Consider the following 5,712-nt stretch of genomic DNA (forward strand, 5'->3'; position numbering starts at 1 on the left):
CTAAACATTGTCATCATGCATAGCAAAGGTATCAAACCACTCAGGGAATAATGATATCTAAATGCAACACACCACCATATTGGTGTGTTATAGCCATGGTTAATAGCATCATGCAACATGGGTATCAAACAGGGGTGATGTGAAAGGCCAATGTGAGCGCCATGTAATGTCAGAGACAGAACGGGGATGTTAGTTCGTCACCTATAGGACAAATCTGTCCCTTGGTACAATACCCGGTATTCCCATGCCGTCTCCAAGCATGGTACTAACTGGGCCCAACACTGCTTAATTGCCAAGATCAGACGGGATTGGATGGTTTCCAGTGTGGTATGATTGTATCAGACAGTTGTGCCCATATACAGGTGTGTGCCTCCCGTAGTCTCAGTGTCATCTCCCGTTTCACTGCCAAATCACATCATAGTCCTGTATGTTGGTGTGCAAAGACGGCCACCCCTATTGATACCAACAGCTAAGCTGTGAAGAGAAAGAATAAACATACACCAGTTCCTTAGATACAACACCCAGTATTCCCACATTGTCTCCAAGTGTGGTACTATCTAGGCCCATCACTGTTTAATTGCCAAGATCAGACGGGATCGGATGGGATCCAGTGTGGTATGGTAGTATCAGTCACCACGGTGTACAAAAGCAATGAGCTATTATACATGTCCAATAAGCAAACTGCAAGAGCCATATGTTGCTCAGACGGACAAAAACAATCAAGCATTAGCGGGTGATATATGATTAAACATATCCATTTAGACAAGACATAAACATGACACACGGCGGTGTCTCAGAAAATTAAACCAAAAGGGTAGATTCTGTGCAATGTTGTACAGAGTCAAAGAAAGCATCCCAAACGGAATTCCTCATTGAGCCCGTTAGGGGCCAGTGTTTGTAATCTATCAATCCATTGGTGTTCTCTTTGCAGTAAGATTTTGTTGCGGTCACCACCCCTTTGTAGTGGTGGGATTTGATCCAAAATACAACATTTGAGTTGATTGATAGTGTGTTTTGCCTCCATAAAATGTCTTGCCACAGGTAAATTTGTAAAGTCACTTGAAGTCCCACCCTGGGTAATGCTCTTTTTGATTGTTGAACGATGCTGGCTTAAGCGCTCCTTTAGCATCCTGCTGGTCTTTCCAACATAAAGCAAATTGCATGGACATTTCAGCACGTAGACTACAAACTTGCTGTTGCAGTCAAGTCTCTGTTTAATGGTATATGTCTTGTTATCCTGAGGGTTAATAAACCGATTGCCAAGTAGCAAGAATGAACAGTTTGGACAACCCGTGCATTTGTGAACCCCTGTTTTAGTGGTCAACCAGTGTGAGGGTGTACTCTTCTTTCTCTTAGAAAAATCTGTTACAACAAGCAAATCTTTCAGATTGGGTCCTCGTTTATATGCAAATCGAGGCGGTTGCGGAATGGCTTTTGATAATCCTGGATCCGTGCCAATAAGGTGCCAATGTTCCTGAATCTTGTTGCGGATGAATCTAGAAGCAGTGGTGTACATACTAACAAAGTTAAACCTGTCGTTATCTTTGTTGACAGAGGCGTCTTTATTAGATAGGAGTTCCTCTCTCCTTATTTGACCAATTCTTGTGAGTGCCAATTCAATCTCCTCCTTAGAGTATCCACGATCAAGAAAGCGTTGACTCATAGATTGTAGAGCAGATGGTATTACTGAAGGGTCAGAGGTGATCCGTATCACCCTTAGGAGCTGTGAAAAAGGTAATCCTCTTTTGAGGGGTGCCGGGTGAAAACTCGTTGAAAGCAAAAGCGTGTTCCTATCAGATGCTTTACAGTGGATCCTGGTGGTCAGTGTATTGTTGGACAGAAGAACGGACACGTCCAAAAAATTGATTTCTGTTTTGCTAAACGTGAGGCTGAATCTAATGGTGCCAGGAAGTGAGTTCAGATGGTCTATGAAAGTAAGAAGTGTTTTCTCTCCCCCATGCCAGATAAAAAACAGATCATCAATATATCTGACATATGTTGACAAGAACTGGCCAAAAAGGGGGTGACCTGTACTGTGCTCATGTTCATATGCTGACATGAAAATGTTAGCATAAGCTGGGGCCATGTTAGACCCCATAGCGGTGCCCTGCTTTTGTAGGAAAAAAAAACAATTCTCAAACAGAAAATAATTTTTGTTCAAAATTAGGTTGATCAATAACACCATATATTCTGATGGAGGTCCAAAGTACACATCACTTTCTGTTATTAGTCGTCTGCATGATTCAATGCCAAGTGCATGAGGAATGTTCGTATATAAACTCGAGACATCGAGTGTGACCAATAGTGCATCATCAGGGATGTGCTTAATGCAATCCAGTTTTCTTAAGAAGTCAGTTGTGTCCTCAATGTAGCTGGCTGCACTTTTTGCAAGAGGCTGTAGATAAAAGTCTACAAGTTGTGAAAGCGGTTGACATAGGGATCCACGTGCCGAAATGATCGGCCGCCCAGGGGGCTGTGTCAGTGATTTATGTATTTTGGGTAACGTGTATAGGATTGGGGTTTTGGGGTGAGGCGTAGTCAGAAAGTCAGCAGTAGTCTGACCTCCATCAGAATATATGGTGTTATTGATCAACCTAATTTTGAACAAAAATTATTTTCTGTTTGAGAATAGTTTTTTCCTACAAAAGCAGGGCACTGCTATGGGGTCTAACATGGCCCCAGCTTATGCTAACATTTTCATGTCAGCATATGAACATGAGCACATTACAGGTCACCCCCTTTTTGGCCAGTTCTTGTCAACATATGTCAGATATATTGATGATCTGTTTTTTTATCTGGCATGGGGGAGAGAAAACACTTCTTACTTTCATAGACCATCTGAACTCACTTCCTGGCACCATTAGATTCAGCCTCACGTTTAGCAAAACAGAAATCGATTTTTTGGACGTGTCCGTTCTTCTGTCCAACAATACACTGACCACCAGGATCCACTGTAAAGCCTCTGATAGGAACACGCTTTTGCTTTCAACGAGTTTTCACCCGGCACCCCTCAAAAGAGGATTACCTTTTTCACAGCTCCTAAGGGTGATACGGATCACCTCTGACCCTTCAGTAATACCATCTGCTCTACAATCTATGAGTCAACGCTTTCTTGATCGTGGATACTCTAAGGAGGAGATTGACTTGGCACTCACAAGAATTGGTCAAATAAGGAGAGAGGAACTCCTATCTAATAAAGACGCCTCTGTCAACAAAGATAACGACAGGTTTAACTTTGTTAGTATGTACACCACTGCTTCTAGATTCATCCGCAACAAGATTCAGGAACATTGGCACCTTATTGGCACGGATCCAGGATTATCAAAAGCCATTCCGCAACCACCTCGATTTGCATATAAACGAGGACCCAATCTGAAAGATTTGCTTGTTGTAGCAGATTTTTCTAAGAGAAAGAAGAGTACACCCTCACACTGGTTGACCACTAAAACAGGGGTTCACAAATGCACGGGTTGTCCAAACTGTTCATTCTTGCTACTTGGCAATCGGTTTATTAACCCTCAGGATAACAAGACATATACCATTAAACAGAGACTTGACTGCAACAGCAAGTTTGTAGTCTACGTGCTGAAATGTCCATGCAATTTGCTTTATGTTGGAAAGACCAGCAGGATGCTAAAGGAGCGCTTAAGCCAGCATCGTTCAACAATCAAAAAGAGCATTACCCAGGGTAGGACTTCAAGTGACTTTACAAATTTACCTGTGGCAAGACATTTTATGGAGGCAAAACACACTATCAATCAACTCAAATGTTGTATTTTGGATCAAATCCCACCACTACAAAGGGGTGGTGACCGCAACAAAATCTTACTGCAAAGAGAACACCAATGGATTGATAGATTACAAACACTGGCCCCTAACAGGCTCAATGAGGAATTCCGTTTGGGATGCTTTCTTTGACTCTGTACAACATTGCACAGAATCTACCCTTTTGGTTTAATTTTCTGAGACACCGCCGTGTGTCATGTTTATGTCTTGTCTAAATGGATATGTTTAATCATATATCACCCGCTAATGCTTGATTGTTTTTGTCCGTCTGAGCAACATATGGCTCTTGCAGTTTGCTTATTGGACATGTATAATAGCTCATTGCTTTTGTACACCGTGGTGACTGATACTACCATACCACACTGGATCCCATCCGATCCCGTCTGATCTTGGCAATTAAACAGTGATGGGCCTAGATAGTACCACACTTGGAGACAATGTGGGAATACTGGGTGTTGTATCTAAGGAACCGGTGTATGTTTATTCTTTCTCTTCACAGCTTAGCTGTTGGTATCAATAGGGGTGGCCGTCTTTGCACACCAACATACAGGACTATGATGTGATTTGGCAGTGAAACGGGAGATGACACTGAGACTACAGGAGGCACACACCTGTATATGGGCACAACTGTCTGATACAATCATACCACACTGGAAACCATCCAATCCCGTCTGATCTTGGCAATTAAGCAGTGTTGGGCCCAGTTAGTACCATGCTTGGAGACGGCATGGGAATACCGGGTATTGTACCAAGGGACAGATTTGTCCTATAGGTGACGAACTAACATCCCCGTTCTGTCTCTGACATTACATGGCGCTTACATTGGCCTTTCACATCACCCCTGTTTGATACCCATGTTGCATGATGCTATTAACCATGGCTATAACACACCAATATGGTGGTGTGTTGCATTTAGATATCATTATTCCCTGAGTGGTTTGATACCTTTGCTATGCATGATGACAATGTTTAGTTCACTTGCTTTATATGTCACAATTTTTATATGTTACAATTGTTTCATGATTTATATTATTTTTGGGCTGTCGGTGTCTCAATGCTGCCGGCGCTCTGTGGGGTTAATTACTCTGCATGTGTGCCTCAAGCCGGGAACATTGACAGCAGCAACTTCACCTGTCTGCCGCTGCACACGAATACAGATCAGCCTGCACTACAGAATGGTCACGCTGCCGGAGCGGGTTGCTAAGGAGAGAGCCGGGTTTGTGTACCATAGCAACACAACCCACGTGCAGGAAGGAACGAATCGGACAGCAGCTATGACGCGCTGCTTCCGGGCTTCCTGTTCAAAGTGTTTGGCGCCCTCTCTGGTATTTAAAGCAACTCCGGAAAGAGTGACAGCTGCCCCTGATGAAGACCATTGAGCGTTGAAACGGCTGTCGGGCGAACTGTAGCAGTGGGGTATATCCAGATGGCTTATCAGGAATAAAACCCTTTTTTTCTTTCACCTACTAAACGTGAGTGCTGGTCTAATTCTTTTTTCAACTGTGGAAAAAGTGAGTGTTTGTTTGTATATATATATATATATATATATCAGTAAACACACATTCATGTAACTAATTCCTTAATTGGTGTACTATGTATCATTGCAAGCATTTTAACAGCAATCCATGTACACAGATGCTGTAAGTTTTCCTTGGTTATTGTGAGTAACAAAAAAGTCCTCTAAACTGTCACTACATCTTGTTGTACATTCTGTAGATATGTTATGAAGTACAATAAACCATGTCTATTTGATATTTTTTCCTATAACCTTACCGCAGCTGTTGTTTATTTTATGAACCATACTAGTGCCCTAGTTCACATTATGTCACATTGTAAGGCTGCCAGTACACATTATGCCACACAGTATCCACAATTCATATTGTGCTACATTACAGTGTCCTCAGTTCATATTGTGTCATATTATAG

The 5,712-nt window shown here is 42.3% G+C and overlaps 4 pseudogenes; 2 read left to right on the plus strand and 2 right to left on the minus strand.

The window, feature by feature from the left end:
* Nucleotides 1-221: 221 nt before the first annotated feature.
* Nucleotides 222-341, minus strand: LOC135054422 (5S ribosomal RNA; annotated as a pseudogene).
* Nucleotides 342-509: 168 nt separating this feature from the next.
* On the minus strand, nt 510-629 carry LOC135052042 (5S ribosomal RNA; annotated as a pseudogene).
* Nucleotides 630-4,130: 3,501 nt separating this feature from the next.
* Nucleotides 4,131-4,250, plus strand: LOC135052043 (5S ribosomal RNA; annotated as a pseudogene).
* Nucleotides 4,251-4,418: 168 nt separating this feature from the next.
* LOC135054423 (5S ribosomal RNA) lies at nt 4,419-4,538 on the plus strand (annotated as a pseudogene).
* The last annotated feature ends 1,174 nt before the right edge of the window (nt 4,539-5,712 follow it).

Source organism: Pseudophryne corroboree, chromosome 2, assembly GCF_028390025.1.
Source record: "Pseudophryne corroboree isolate aPseCor3 chromosome 2, aPseCor3.hap2, whole genome shotgun sequence".
Taxonomy (NCBI): Eukaryota; Metazoa; Chordata; class Amphibia; order Anura; family Myobatrachidae; genus Pseudophryne; species Pseudophryne corroboree.